Raw genomic sequence first — 16,592 nt, forward strand, 5'->3', positions numbered from 1 at the left:
CACACTTAGCCCAGAGCCCAATATGGGGCTTGATCTCATGACCCTGAGATCATGACCTGAGCCAAAACCAAGAGTCATATGCTCAACTGACTGAGCCACCCAGGTGCCCCTGATGTTGTATTTAAAGCTGTTAAAACTGTTTTGGAATAAAATTTGTAGATATAACTTCATAATATAGTAAATGAACAAAAGAGATCACAAATCTATATTTATATTAAATTCCAGTGCTTAAAAATCAATTGTTATATATTATTCGTGTATTATGTGTATACACATAGAAAACAAGAAAATACCCCAAAATGTAATTTCTGAATTTTGGTATTTTAGATGATTTTAATTTTCTTCTTTCTTTTCTACATTCCTAAATTGTCTCTAATGCCTCCATTGAGAATTCTGTGCATGTGTGTATGTGTCTATGTGTACATATATCATAGACGTACATGTATACACACATGGGGGGGTGGGGTAAGGAGGAACACAGAAGGTTTGGTTACAGGAGACAGAGGACAGAGGACACTTGCACCATAAGCCAGGCTCTGCTACAACTCTCCTATGAGCTTTAGGGCAAATCATTTTCCTTCTCTGGGCCTTAGTCTTCTTAGCCACAAAATGATCCATCCTGCTAGGACTTACTAAGAGCCAGGGACTGCTTTAAAGTGCGTATTGCCTCACTCGTTCTGCCCTTTTCATTTCTCCTCCCATGGCTTCCTTCAGAGCTAAATAAAGTGAAATATCTCCCAGAGCTCTCTGTAACTCCAGATGGGATGATATTTCTCTGCTGGTCTGTTTTTCTAGGTCAAGGAGGAGTAGGAAATTGTAGGGAATTTATAATGTTGAAGGAACATCTCCCTCAGCTGCTTCCTGCCAGGCTGGAGTGAGCAGTGAGCACAGCCTTGGTCAGGGGCCAAGGCATCGTTCACGATGCTACCATGCAGATCCCTACCCCCACTGCTGCCCCTCGCCAGCTGGTGCCATCTCCTGCTCACTTCCAGGACAGCTATTCGCAGCGTCCCCAGGCACCTCCCTGTTCGGCCAGATGTGAAAGCTCAGCTTGTTCCTGCTGCACAGTCTTTCCAGCTTCTGCATCTAAATAGTCAAGGGTGTTCGTTAGTCCTGCAGGCAGAGGACAGCAGGAATTGGCAAGGATAGGACTGGAGGCAGGCAAGGGAAGACCCATGCAGAGGCCACCCAGAGCACGTGCTGTACCCACAGTCCGAGAAGGTGAGGGGCCTGAGAACCATGACATGAATCAGGTGTATTTAACTAGAAACGAATGTTCTTTAGGATATTGGTATCTTTGAGTAATAAAAGCTGGTGTTTACTGGGCACTCAGTGTATGCCAGGCACTGTGCTACATTTTCATTTAAAGATTCTCACAGGTGCCATTTACAGATGAGGAAACTGAAGCACGGGGAAAGAGAAAATTACCATCAGTCTACCCCAGTGCTAATTCTCACAGGATACTGAAATGGGTGGGTGAAAAGCTAGGGCACAGAGCCCGGAGTGGCAGGGTTAAGATCTGAACCTGGGTTTGTCTGACTATAGTTCCTGCAGTCTTCACCAGCACATCTGGGGATTTTGACTTTTTTCTATGGGACCGAGTGGTAAAATTCGCACTAGTAGGTGGAAAGTACAGCGAGACATATTTGAACTCAACAGAAATAATATTTCAGTTTTCCACTATTGAAAATGGAATAGCCAGGCAGCCTTGACAGTGAGTTGACCATCAGTGGTTATAAATAAACCAAGCATTTGGCAGGGATACAGAGGAGACCCAGGTATTGATTAGATAATGTGTAACCCCAGGATCACAGAGTGAACTTTTTGGGGTCACTTAGAAAATGTGTGGGTACTGAGTGAAAAGAAGAAGGTGTCAGTCAAGGGAGATGTCCAAGATCTGAGAGAATAGCTGTGATGGTTGAAACATTAGGACCAGAGTCAAGGATCCTTGGTGCTGCCAAAGATGGCCTGTGAAGGGACAACAGGTGACATAGGTGTGAATGGGGCAGGTTTGGGACCAGGATCCTGGGAGTATACAGTCTTTGGGAATGCCTCACAAAAAGCCTGCACAGAAAATGATTCACATGTTCATGCTGACCTTCCCCTGAAGCCCAGTTGCAGGCTGACCTCCTCTGGGAGGCTTTCCCCACCACCTTAAATGAGAGCAGGCAGCTCCTGTCTCCTCGTGCATGGGCAGTAGGTTTCAGCAAAGAAGCACTGGACCAGGAGTCCGGGTATGTGGGTCCCACTTTGTCAAGTAACATGCTATGTGAACTTAGTATGTCAGTTACCTCCTCTGGGAATCAGGTTTTCTCACCATTTAAAAGAGGAGGCTGGAGCACACATACTCTGGGGTCTCTGTCAGTTTTCTATTTGGAGATGTTTCAATTCCAAAGGCCTTATTTTATTTTGTTTTATTTTATTTTATTTTGGTCTTTTGTTCTTGACCCTTCTTTTGGTTTTGAGTTTAGCAACCCAGTGCTTCCACATTGGCTAAAACACTGCTGGAGCTCATACCATGAACATTTGCCGAGTGACCACCAAACCCAGCACCGCTGGTTCCATTTTTAAGGGTGTGCCCTGAATTCCTCTGAAAGAGTATGAACTTCTTTCTTTTTTAAAGACATTTATTTATTTTGAGAGACAGAGAGTGAGCGGGTGAGGGGCAGAGAGAGACACATACACAGAATCCGAAACAGGCTCCACGCTCTGAGCTGTGAGCACAGAGCCTGACGTGGGGCTCGAACCCACGAACAATGAGATCATGACCTGAACCGAAGTCGACGCTTACTGACTGAGCCAGCCAGGCACCCCCCAGAGTATGAGCTTCTTGAGGGTAGGGATTGGACAGTCCCCCGGTCAGAACCCAGAGTTGGGGGATAAAGAACTCAGAGGGGGGCTAGGTAAAATAAGCCATCCTATATGCCAACACCAAGAAAGGAAAACACTGCTACTTTGCGAGTTCCTTGCAACACACTAGTTACCTTCAGCGCCAGTTAACTTACCCAGCCCAGGCTTCAACAACAACGTTGTTACGGCCAGCCAATCAGCAACAGCTTCTCACCAGAGACCGTGCTAACAGCCAATCAACAACAGCTTCACACCCATGTTGCTAACAGCCAATCGGCTACAGTCTCTACCGCGCTGCTGAAAGTCGGCCAATCAGCAACAGCTTCACTCCAGCGACCACGCAGGTGAACTGGAGGCGACAGAATCCGCAACAGCCACCCTTGTGTAACCGTGTTTCCACAGCTAAAAATGAATTAGTCTCTAAATGCTCCTTCTTCAGGGAGTCTGCCCTGAACTTCGTGCTTCCCCACACCTTCTTCCAGCAGCTCTTGTTTGCTTGGTGCGTGCTCCACGAGCATGGCTCTCCCTCTCTTAGCAAAGGGCTGGGCCTCTGGTGTGAGATACCCGCTGGCTGCCTCTTCCTGGAAGGAGGTCGTTCCCTAGATGAGGCAGTAGTCGGGCCCCCCCCCCCGTTAGCTCAGATCACTGTTGTAGCACCGCCCCTGGCACAGAGCACGAGCTCAGTGAGTAGCATCTGAATTACTAAACGCACTTCGGGCCCTCTGACTCGTGCTGAGGCTGAGGCCGGGGGGATAAGTTGCCAAAGTGCCACGAAGAAAGGTAGGAAACAGCCCATGGAAGGAAGTGCGCTCTTCCTGGGAGAGCAGCGTGGACTGGACTTGCAGGAGCTGGATCCGGACACAAGAAGGCTACGAGCATTCGGGCAAGAGGTGAGTAGCCCCTGTCTTCCAGCCTGCCTCCTGGAATGCTCCTCATCCTTCTAGCCCATCTCTGTCGATCACACAGCCCCGCCCCCCAACGCCTTGTTCATTCAGAAGAGGTCTGACTGAGGGTGTGGAAAACAAGCCAATCAAACGTGTTGGCTGGGAGGGACCTTGACGTTGACTGATAGAATCAAAATCCCTAAGCTATTCTGATATCTGAAACACCTTGCTGATGTAGAATCACGTCGCTTCTCTGGGCCTCCTGTGCTCCCGTGTAAGTGGAGGAGGGAACAGATGCCTACACTCTGGCCCTGGAGATCCTGATTTAAATTGGTCTGTAGTTGGGCCTGTGAGATGATCTTTTATGAAAGCTGTCCATATGATTTAGCTGGGGTTGGGGCCCAACTCCTGAGCTAAATTGGCCTCTGAGAGCATTTCCACTTGTGACTTTCCTGAGCCCTGTCCTCTCCGTTGGTGATGTTGGTGAAGGACAGAGGTGCAGTATGTGGAAAAACGAGGCAAGGTTCATGTTTTTAGTGGTGATAGCAGTTGTGGCTCCCATTGTTGGGCTCATATTCTCTGCTTGGTTCTTTTTTTTTTTTGAGAGAGAGAGCTTGAGTTGGGGGGGGGGGGGTTGGCAGAGGGAGAGGGAGAATCTTCAGCAGGCTCCACACCCAGCGTAGAGCCTAAAGTGGGGCTCAATCTCACAAACCATGAGATCATGATCTGAGCTGAATTCAAGAGTCGGATGCTTAATCAACTGAGCCACCCAGGTGCCCCACTGCTCCGTTCTTTGCACTCTGTTTTAATTAAATCTTCACAACACCCTTATCAATCAGTACCTTGATTGGTGCTTTAGAGATGAGGGAACTAAAGCTCAGAGAGTCATGATTTGACTTGCCCGATGTCACACAGCAAACTTACTGTGTTACTGTGTTTGCAATGTGGGGTTACTTGAGCATCTACTGAAGGGGAAGTCCACCTGTTTTTTGCTTTGGCTACGTACCATTGCTAGAGTATCGGGTTCTGCTTTCCTATAATTGGGGGACGTTGACAAGCTAGAGTGCTGTTGGATAAGTGAGGCGAGCCAGGCAGCTGAGAGGACCCTTATCATCACGTGTAGGACTATGAAGGATAACAGGCCGTAGCTTCAGCAGCAGAGACGGGAGGTGGGTGGGAGACCTGTCCTCAGTTGCATCATGGACTGTTGTGTGCAAGAAGGAAGAGTTGTGAAGCAAAGGGTCTGGCAGTCCTGGAGGCTAGCACTCACATAATAGCAGTGAACAATGACCTGGTTTGAACTTAGGTTTTTTTTTTTTTTAATGTTTATTTATTTTTGAGAGAGAGAGAGGCAGAGCATGAGTGGGGGAGGGGCAGAGAGAGAGGGAGACACAGAATCCGAAGCAGGCTCCAGGCTCTGAGCTGTCAGCACAGAGCCCGATGTGGGGCTCAAACTCATGGACTGCGAGATCATGACTTGAGCCCAAGTCGGACGCCCAACCGACTGAGCCACCCAGGTGCCCCTGAACTTAGTGTTAAAGATGAAATCAGTGGTGCAGAATTGGCCCATTTCCTCCATGTTCTGTGTTTTGGAGATGTCTGCTGTGGGGTAACGCTGGCCCTCTTTGCGCTGGGGCCTGGAGGGAGAAACAGCAGGGGATGCTCGCTGTGGCCCATGTGACTGCCACCTGCTGCTCAGTAACATCTCGGGGATGCAGAATCTGTCCATGTGTGCTTCAAGCTAGCATGCAGATGGAGAGAAGCCTCCTGCCTGGCCGGGCACACATTTTTAACCAGGAGCATAGGTGTTGGCCTTGAGTAGCAGGACATAGATGTGCTAGATGGGTCCTTGGGTCTCAGCTACTTGACACAAGGCTCTGTCTGGTGGTTTCACGTGAACAAACGCAGAGCACCAGATGGAGAGCTGCACACTGGGGACTGAAACAAGAACTGGGCATGGTGTCTGTCCCCTGGGAGCTCATGGTCCAGTTTGGGGAAAACAGATGGCACATGACTGACTAACATAGAAGACTGACAGTGGTGAGTATAAGCACAGTGGTATAGGATGTGGGAGAGGAAGGAGTTCCCAGCAAGCTCCACAGAAGCCCTGGTCTTCTCTAAGAACTATCTAGGAAGAGAATTTCTGATGCTTAGATAGTTTGGCCCGTGAAAAATGGTCAGGAAGGTGTTTTTCGGTTGTAGGGGAAGGAGGTAATGTCAAGAGCATGGGGTTCATGGGTATAGCAACACTTTGGTTCATACCCCACATATCCCTCCTACCCTTTCTAATAATAGAATGCCACTTCCGTTTGGTGCAGCCACCCTTCACACAGCCATGCCTTTCACTACGTCAGGCTACCTCACCCCCTTGCTGCTAACGAGTGTAGGCATGAGCACTTGGTGTAGTATGTTCCAGGAGATGTAAGAGGGCGTGTTGTGGGAGGTTCTGGGAAAGGCTGCCTCAATGTCAGAAGGAGACAGACACAGGAATGGAAAGTATTTTCTTCTTCTGGATGTTACTGTGCCGGGATGTGATGCCACACTGAGGGCCACCATCTTGCTACGTGAGGGGAGTGAGTACGATGGCAAAGTCCAGGCTAAAAACAGTGGAATAGGAAGATGAGAGAATCCACATTCTTGATGACATTACTGGGGACCCGTGTTTGCTCACTTAGCTGTGGACTCCTTGTGTTAAATAATTCATGTCTTTAGTGTTGCCATCTTGAGGTGGGGTTTTCTTTTACGTGCAGCCGCTAACATCCTACCTGAAACAAAGGAACGAGGACGCTCTGAAGGATGTCACACATCTAGCACACAACCAGGGCTTTCCTGAGTGTGAATGACCCTCGTGAGAATGGATTATTGTTGCCACTGTGAGCCAACCACTTTTTCTGACTCTCAAGCCTTTTCTAAGCTGGATCCAGATAGGGGCAATAGATTGGGGTTGTCTCCATTTTAGATGAATCCTTTTTTATTCTGAGACCAGCTGGAGTTGTCCAGGAGAATTATTAACTATGACTTAATATATGTAAAAAATCTGCTACTCACCCTGAGGGCTTGCTACATAAAGTTGCCCAAGCAAGAACCAAAAGCTCCAAGCAAAGTGTCTGCCCTTGAGACTTCAGATTCCATCTTGGTCTGTGAAACCCCCATTTGTCTCCCGCACTGAGTAGCTCACAGGCCTCAGTCCCAGTTGCTCGAAAAGATAAACACCTACCTTTGTCCAATTCCCTTTGGGACCTTCAAGAGTGAATTCTGGGAGACCAAGTAGCCTGTATTTAATGTCAGGTTGCCCACTCAAAACGTATCATTTCTTTCATGTAGCCATCAAGCTTTTGTTTTAAAACATACGCTGTGGCTAAAACAAAAAACAGACTTAATTTTATTTAAAGTGAGGCCTGGACGCTCACTCAGCATTTCATCTTGAGGAATAAGTCATTCCCTCTATCACAGCACCTGGCTCTCAGAAGCATCTCTGTGAGCCTTGAGCGAGGCTAGAATATCTACACATTCTGCTTGCATTTCAGTATCTCAACCATACTTAAATACAGCCAGTAGTGAGGCTGTTTTTGTTTTATCGATTGTTCACATTTTAATAATTATTAACATTTTCTAACATGATAAGATGTTTGGGAGATTGAAAAATGCACCGATCTTAATCCATCTGTCTGACACATGAGTGAATTAATTTCATCCTGGCACACCATCTCCCAGCATCGTACATATACAAATATATTTGGGTGCTGCAATCCTAGTACATGTACATTTTTGTATGTGTGCTGATTTTTTCCATCTTTTTATTTTTATTTTTTTGTTTTTTTTTAAATTTTTTTTAACGTTTATTTATTTTTGAGACAGAGAGAGAGCATGAACAGGGGAGGGGCAGAGAGAGAGGGAGACACAGAATCCGAAGCAGGCTCCAGGCTCTGAGCTGTCAGCACAGAGCCTGACGCGGGGCTCCAACTCACAGACTGTGAGATCATGACCCGAGCTGAAGTCGGACACTCAACTGACTGAGCCACCCAGGAGCCCCCATCTTTTTAAATTATAAGATTTTGCCCATGCCACCACAGCACTTTTACAATTACTTTAGCTGTTGAATAGTGGGACCAGCAAGTAGTACCATGATTTAACTTCGTAGGTGACGCGGGCGGCTGTTTAGGGAACTGCTGCTCACTCCTCCTCCTTGTCTTTTGCGTTATTAGCCATCTCTCCGCACCCCCCCCAACCCCCCCCAACAAGAATTCAGGAAATGAGTGAGCCTATCCCTAACTCCAGAGGGAAATCCTGATTAGTCTGAGTCAATCATGGTGGCCATATTTCTCCTGCCAGAGATTGGTGTAGGCACCTGCCCGTGTTGCTGTTCTGTCAGGGGACACGAGGGGATGTCTGCTGGTGAAAAGCTTTTGTGCTGTTAAAAAGAAGCATGCAGGATGAGATATCACCTCTTTCCACTGGATGCTGTTTTTTTTTAAACATTTATTTATTATTGAGAGACAGAGAGACATAGAGCATGAGCAGGGAAGGGGCAGAGAGAGGGGGAGACACAGAATCCGAAGCAGGCTCTGAGCTGTCAGCACAGAGCCCGACGTGGGGCTCGAGCTCACAAACTGCGAGATCATGACCGGAGCTGAAGTCGGACACTTAACTGACTGAGACACCCAGGCACCCCCACTGGATGCTGTTTTATCTGCAGAGGTAGCCTGAGAATGCTGCAGGAACCGTCTCCCAGCTGAATCACCCTTTGTCTCACATTGGGAACCATCCAAGCCTATTTTAGGGTATATCCCTGAAGCCTCTTAGTTGGAGATACATTCTATTATTAGAGCCTGTAGGTACCTGTTGTTAAGAGCTGAATTAGGCATTTGGGGTGCTCAGACCTAGGACCACTTCCTGGACAGATTTCTCACCTTAGCAAAGGCTCTGCCCAAACTCTGGGGCACTTCTTCAGGTCTTATGGTGAATGTCCTGCTCCTCACTGATGTGAAAGCAATGAGGAACTAAATCAGGGCAGCCAAGTCTCTTTTTCTCTGTTGTCCCAGGTGAGTCAGGGCACCAACTGCCGTGGCACCATTCTGATCACTGGGAACGAGCTGACAGTGTGACTCAGCTGGAAACAGGGCAGGAGGAGGCAGGATGCTGGGCTCTTAAAGACACCCTCGAAAGAGCTTTATCCCTCTGGGCCAAGAGCCCATAGGAAATAGTTCTCCTGGGTTTCCCTGAGATGAGGGATTCTCACTGGAGCTGTTAGGGCTGCAGACTTGAACTCCTCCTGCCTTTAGTGGACTGAACATTTGAATGTACTTCCTTTAGACTCTGCCCTCAACCCTTAGACTTTTGCAAGAGTATAGGATTTGGACCAAGGAGTCTTGGGTTAAGATTCTAATTTTATTCCTGGCTCCATTTTAGGTTAATTGTAATTGGTGGCATCATCCAGCCTCTCCAGTTCTCAGTTTCCATGACTACAGAGTGCAGTTGATGGCAGTATCTCTGCCGTAGAATTGTTGGGTATTAAGTGACATGTATGAAATTGAGTAAGGCAATAGCAATCTGTGGGCCGTCTATGATGCGTTAGGCTCTGGGATTGAAAACATAAAGAAAAGTTCCTTCTTCTCCTTAACAAGCTCACAGTCTCATGGAGAAAATGGTTTGTAACATATTGGTTACTGTCACCACTTCCCAGGATCTATATATTTGACGTTCAAGTAAGGGTTTCTTAACATATGTCACGTGATCCCACTGTGGCTGCCACAGCAGGGTGACAAGCACACGGCAGGCTTGGCAGGACCTCTGCGGGCTAGGACCCCATCTTCAAGGCTGCATGGGCATATCTCTCTTGCTATTTTTCATATCCAGTCTTTGGGCAGTTTGAGCTGAGGCATGATAACATTATGCTTCTTGTTCCCAAAGCTTCCATTATGGATTGACAACATAGGGATTGCTGAGGATGTAGGAATGTGGAGTATTTGGATGAGGTATTGGGCCTTTCTTCCTGAACTGAGAGACTCTGTAGGGACATCTAGCACCAAACAGAAGAACCCCCCTGAATGGTACCTTGGCATGAGTTCTTTCCCTCCAGCTGGGAGACAAGTGCTCAGCCTTGAGAAGGAAATGTAAGAATTTACTTGTTTATCAAAGCAGTCTAGTTAGGGGTGTTTCAAACTTTAACAACAAAACAAAGCAAAATACTTTCTTTCAGTGGAAACTTACTTGGAGCTGATGATGTAAAACAGGTAGCCATAGAGTGCTCTTGGTTGATGGCAGTTTTGAGGGCAGGGGTGTCCTGCCCTTTCAACCCCACCACCTCCTCCATGGAGGCCCTGAAAGATCTTGGGAAGCCACAGGGTCCCACAGCACACAGCTTGAAGCCCGCAGATTAGGCTGACTGCAGCTGGATGGTATAGGTGACATCCCTGGATGTATCCCGCACCTGTTGCGAATTGAACTCTTTTGAGGTTCCCAAACCCAAGGAATTTCCTGGCCAGCACCCTGTTAGATACCTGGAATTCTATCTCTTGGGGGCTTTTGAGGTTTTTGGCCTTTCCAGAATGCAGTTTTACTGGGAGGGATACAATAAGCCCATGACCCATCCTCAGTCACATTTACTCATTCATTCATTCATTCATTCATGTATTCAGCTAATATTAATTGAGCGCCTCTTAGGTGCCAGATATTCTCCTCCATACTGGGGATACAATTCTGAACAAACATGAAACCCTTCCCCTCTTGGAGCCTATAGTCCAGTGGCAGGAGGGCAGGTGCCAGCCGGGCACTAGGGGTTTCGGGGTACAGTGCTGGGCTCAGCCTGCCCAGAACATACTGTAGTCTGCCTGTACTCACCTCTGTACTATTGGCCCTACTCAGCCAGAGCTGAATAATATGCCAAGACAAACCCAGTTGGCAGGGCATTCCTGCAAATGTAGAGTCAGTTTGTCTGCACACTGTCTTCTTAAGGTCCTTGAGGTCCGGTAGCAGTACCTCAGGAGCTACTTTGGGGCAGAGAAGAGGGGAAAAGGGAGGTGGCGAGGAGAGGTGAGCAAGCACTTCACTCGGATCTAACTCAGTGCTTCCCAGACTTTGCCGCACAGTAGAGCACATTGAGGCCATAAAATCCCAGATGACCTGGCTGTGCTCCAGAGCTATTAAATCAGGTTCTGTGGTGGTGGGTCCCCAGCCTCAATAGTGTAAGAACCTCAGGTGAGTAATGTGTGGCCAAGTTTGAGAACCTCTGAACCTATTTAAATAATAGGTGTCTATAAGATTTTTTTTTTTTCTGGATGTTTTCCTGGGCTTCACATACATCCAGATAGGGTCCTCTACCTTTGGACAGTATCTGGTTTACCTGGAGAGCTTGGTGAAACACACACCCTCCTACACCCATGAGCTGGGGATCTCAGTGTTTTTATCAGCTCCCCAGGGGATCCTAGATAGACACACCAGAGTTGGAGAGCCACTGGGGTAAGAGAATGCCCAGGTGGGAGGGAATGAGATGACCAGGGGCAGCTCATGAATCCATGACTCCTTGGGCCCAGAGCCAGGAAGGAAAGTGAGCATTTCAAGACTTTGAAGGTCTAAGTCCTATAGCACTGTATTGGAACTTGACACGCTATAGGTATTATTGCCTCCAGTTGACAGATGAGGAAACTGAGGCACAAAGATAGGAAGCAACTTGTCCAAGGCCACATGGGATTTGATCCCCTAGATGTGCCTGGCTCCAGATCCTGGCAGTGGGCAGAGTTGTAGTTTTTCTTCTGTGACCCAGCATCTCTTAAAGGAGCCCCAGAGAGGTCTGTGTCTTAACTCAGGTAACGTGCTCTAGTTTTCTCTTAGAAGTGGCTCCAAAAGTCTGTGCTTGGAGACTCAGTCCTATGCTCCCAAGAGGACACCTGTGGTTCATGCTGTCCTGTTCGTTCTCTTGTTCTCCTGAGATGAGGCTTGCAGCCCCTTCCTTTTTCCCAGAGCCCTAGAATTAGCCCTGAATGTGCATCTAATGAACAGAATTTTCAGTGCCATAATGCCGTTGGGTAAAATTATATACATCATCTTCACACGGTACCCACTTACCCTTTATAGTACCTTTGAAACTGCAAAAGTCACATGCTGACTATAGGGACTATAATATTTGCCTTTAGTTCTATATTCTTCAGGATCCAGGTAACTTTGGGCAACTGTCTGTGAAAATCTAAACTAAAAACTGGGGTCATAGAGTGGGAGACTGTTCTCTTTAAAGACTACGTTCTCTTCTGAGTTTGTTGACAAAATAAAAGCCTCTTTATTAGCGTTGAAACACCCGTATTTTCAGAGCCATACTTAATTGTGTGCCGCAAAGCCCTGTTTTGTGCCTGACCATGTAAATATCTAAGGAGAGTCTTCATTCATAGCTCTTGACAAACACGAAATTGCTTTCAAGAGAATGCATGCGAAAGCAATTACGATTATGAATGGCTTTGGCAGCTGCCCCCCTGCATTATTAATTTTGTAATACAGTCAACCTCCTCTTCATTCATATTTGATGGGAAGCCTGTGTAGTCAAGAGGGAACCCCAGTTCAGTGCTTATGAAATTGTGCATGAGTTTTCAGCGTATGCTGGCGGTGCTTTGCCTGCATTCAGGATTGTATTCTTCCTTCCCTCGGTGACCTTGCTGGACATGGAAATCTGTTCTAACCTGGCCCTTGACAAAGTAACTGCTCTTTCAGAAGCCTTCAGCAGACCTGATAAGTAACCAGCAGGGTGTTATCTAACAGCAACCAAATATGGTTTGAGCATCACTTAGAATCTGCCATAATTCCTCAAAGTGCTAGCAGCACGTGGTACATCAGTGAGGAAGGGTCCCTCCAGCTGTCTCTGAGGGGGAGGAAGGGCATTGACTGCAACATCCTGAACTTGGTCCGAGCTTTACAGTTTGCAAAACACTTCCAAACCCATCTCCTTAGTTGAACTTGTGATAATGCTTAAAGGAGGCAGGAGAAGGCTGAGGTTAGATCCCTTTTAGCCACGGGGAAAGAGAATTGCAGAGATTAGATGATGTTTAGGCTCTTCTGGCCTCCTTTACACAATCACCCCTCACTCCCTCCCCCAAGCACCTCTTTGCCACCGCCCACCCCCGCGGGTCCCCCAGACCCCTGCCCTGTATTGCATTATCAAAGGCTCTGGTGTTTTCCTGTTGCTGACTAGTACCTGCCAAGGTGCAGTTCCCACATCGCATGGGGTGCCCAGGGTGCTGCTGCGAACTCCTGGGAGCTCAGCCAGTTGTTTTGAAAATTGGAGGGAAACAGACCAGTGTGTGACACCTCTCCACCCCACCTGAAAGGGTTAAACAGACCATTCTGCATTCCTTTAAATGATATGATATTTTTGCAGAGTTGGGCTTTTGGTGTTTGCAGTGATGAAGAACCAGTAATAAAAAAAAAGAATGGGAATTGAAGGTGGCAGTGTCCTATCTGATTGCAAGGTTTGAGAATTTGTGCCGTGCCCAACAGGCATGCAAGTCCCATTAGGAAGTAATAATGGCTCTTTAAGAATGAAATAAAAAGACTATCTTTCTTTTAATTTCTGTGTATTATTTTTTTTGTTGCCAGAACACAAATACTTATTAAGTTGTTTGAACCTAACTGCGTAATAGATGAGACTGTTAGGTATTTCTTTTGGCCTAGGGGCATTGTGGAAAAACTCCATTGATGCCAAGGGTACCATGAACCAAGAACTTTTGGAAACCTCTGGTGTAACTAAAATGCCTTAAGGTGTCGCTTCTCTTTTTCTAAGAGGACTCTGAAGTTTGAAAAACTTTTAAGCCCCCAGACTGGGTGTCTGCCAGAGGGACGTCACTGTTCTGACAAGACACCGAAAAGACAACTTCAGGTGGGGGTCTTCCGGACTCTCCTGAGTCACACTTGGGATCGGTCCCTGAATGGACACAGGTTGGCCTAACACAGTGGGATAATTAGTTGCCCCAGAGCCAGTAGGGAGTGAATAGAATGACTGTCACCCCCAGGTGTCTGGGGGACATGCTGACAACTCCACAGTCAGTCTCCAGCGGAGAGCTCGGAGCATTGATCTCTCGTTTCGGTGCTTTTCCTCAGTGACCGGTTAGTCAGTGCCCTTCACACACCTTTCCCACAAGGAGCAACGTGGGCAACCTGGAATCTGTGTCACATCTTTGCTGAGCTCCTGAAAGATGAGGCTCAGCTCCTTCCTGCTCCCGGTTCCCCATGCCAGCTTTGCCGTTGTCCCCCTCCCTGTGGCTTCCCACACTGAGATGAAAGGGGCTGGAGACGGTGAGGGCTGTCTGGTGTTAAGGAGAGCTGTGACAGGCAGAGCTGGAACCGAGGGGGACACTTTCCCTGCAGTGATAAGCGGTCGGGGGATTCCTTTGCACCAGCCTGTGAGAGTTGTCTGATCCTGGTTCCCTGAGCACAGCTGGTGGGAGGCAGGTTTAACAGCTGTTACTCTGCTCAGTGCTTATGCTGGGTAGGACTACAGCCAGCAGCTTCCTTTGACCTCGAGCTGTAAAGCCAGCCACTCCGCGTTCAAATTGTGGCTCTACTGACTGGGAGCTTTGACTTTGGGAAAGTTACCCAACCTAAGATTCGGTCTCCTCATCTGTAAAATAGAAACAATAATAAGGCACCTTATAAGATTAGTATGACAGTTCATTGAAGCATCTTATGTTAAGTGCTTAACATAGTACCTGAAACATGAGTCTTTAAGATATAGTAGCAGTTTATCATCTGTGGCATCACCATTGCCATCTTCATTGTCACCATCATCTCGTTGGAGACAAAAAACCAACTTCACAGAGGTTGGATGAAGAGAGGTTAACCATCTCCATTCTGCAGATATGGAAACTGAGGCTCAGAGAGGTTAAATCTGACTTGCCTCAGGTTATGCACACAGGTACCACAGGGACTGCAAGCCCAGGTGTGCTTCCTTCACCCTGCCCTCCCCCTACCACAGCCATGGCTCCCTCCCTATCTGGCCCCCATCTCCTGCCCCACTCTCACTGTTGCCCCTGCCAAGTTCACATGCATGTCCTGCTGCTCTCACCCCCCTGAATCCTAAACATCAGACAACCACTGGAGGGTAGGGCAGTTCCAACAGGTAATGAGGAACGCTCTGGGCCTGGGGGTGTCTCCTGAGTGGACATGTAACTTGCTACCTGTTTTTGACCCCCGACCCTCCTGGCAATGTTGGTGGTTTTGTCTCAGAGACTCTGGAGCCATTATCCCGAGGAGTGAGGCACAGGAAGTCTGTCCCCATGTGATCCTGTTGTTACTACCTTCTCACTACTTTGCAAGGCAGCTGTTTTGAGATGGTGGGAGCATTGTCTCCCCTGAGCATTCAGAGGGCTGTGTTTCCAAATACAGAGACTCCCCCACATGTCTGCCCCCGGCAGCATAGGCTGTGATTTGATAATCCCTTCTCTGTATCTAAAATTGCCCTGCTGCCATCCTCCACCTCACCAGGAGGGAGGAGCCGAACATGCCAGGACTTGTCAGAGGCCAGTTCTGGGTCATCCTCTGATTCAGTTAGTGTTTGCTGTGTAACAGACTACTCCCAAACCTAGTGGCTTAAAACAGTGGTTTATTCTTTCTCACAATTCTGTGGGTTGGGTGGCTGATGATCCCAGTCCTGGCTAGTTTGGCTGTGACAGGATGATCTGGAGTGGCCTCGCTCATACCCCTGGGTCATCAGGTGGGATAGTGTATTAATCCCATCAGGTGGGATAGTGCATTAATTGTGCCTTCTTAGATTTTCCTTTTTGATGGTTTGAGATCTTGGGGCCTTGCAGGGACACTTCCCTCCTAGAGTTACCTATATTTCCAGAGACTCCCCTCTAAGGGTTCCCCTTTCATGTGGAAACCAACCAACCTAGAGCCTATACTCCTCCCCACTACTTCCTTTGTGGAGCACTTGTACTCTGGGCCACTGTCCCCTGCCCTAATGATCCCAGGGCAGGTACCAGACGACTAGGGACAGCCCCTGTGCCTACTTTTCTCACTTTGCAAACTAGACTCCAGCTCTTATGAATAGTGCTGCTGTGACCATTCTCATGTCTTTCTGGCATTTGTGCACACACATTTCTGTTGGTTATGCATCTAGGAAGGGAATTGCTGGGTCATAAAGTACAGATATATTCATCTTCACTAGCTAATGTTCAACGTTTTCCAAAGCGCTCTTACAGATTCAACTCCCAATAACACTTGTATGAGATTCCGGTTTCAATATGTGAGTGGATCTTGGCCAACATTTGATACTGTGTCTTTTTCATATTAGTCCTTCTGGCAGGTGTTTAGTGGTATCTCATTACAGCTTAATTTGCATTTCTGACTTGCGTCAGCTACTCTGCTTCCTGTACGATTCCTGACTCTTGGCTCTCTTACATTTATTATCTTGCTCTTACACTTTCCCATTCAGTGTTTTTCATCTGAAATTGCCAGTTCCTGCATGAGGCTGAGTACCTTTTAAAAAGAAATTTTATTTTTTAAAAGTATTAGATGGTACAGAGTCCCCACATACCACCCCACCACACACACACACACACACACACACACACACACGCACGCGCGCGCGCACACACACACACACACACACACACACACACACAGGTGCCCTTATTATTAGCATCTTGCATCAATGTGGTATATTTGTTGCAACTAATGCACTAATATTCATACATTATTATTAAATAAGTCCACAGTTTACATTAATGTTCACTCTTTGTGTTGTCTTAATTCAATGGGTTCTGGCAAATGCATAGCATCATGTATCCCCCCTAAGAGTATCGTATAGAATAGTTTCACTGCCCTAAAAACCTGTGCATCATGTACTCATCTCATCTCACTTTCCCCAAACCTGTG

Source organism: Puma concolor, chromosome A2, assembly GCF_028749965.1.
Source record: "Puma concolor isolate L17-30 chromosome A2, mPumCon1.1.hap2, whole genome shotgun sequence".
Lineage (NCBI taxonomy): Eukaryota > Metazoa > Chordata > Mammalia > Carnivora > Felidae > Puma > Puma concolor.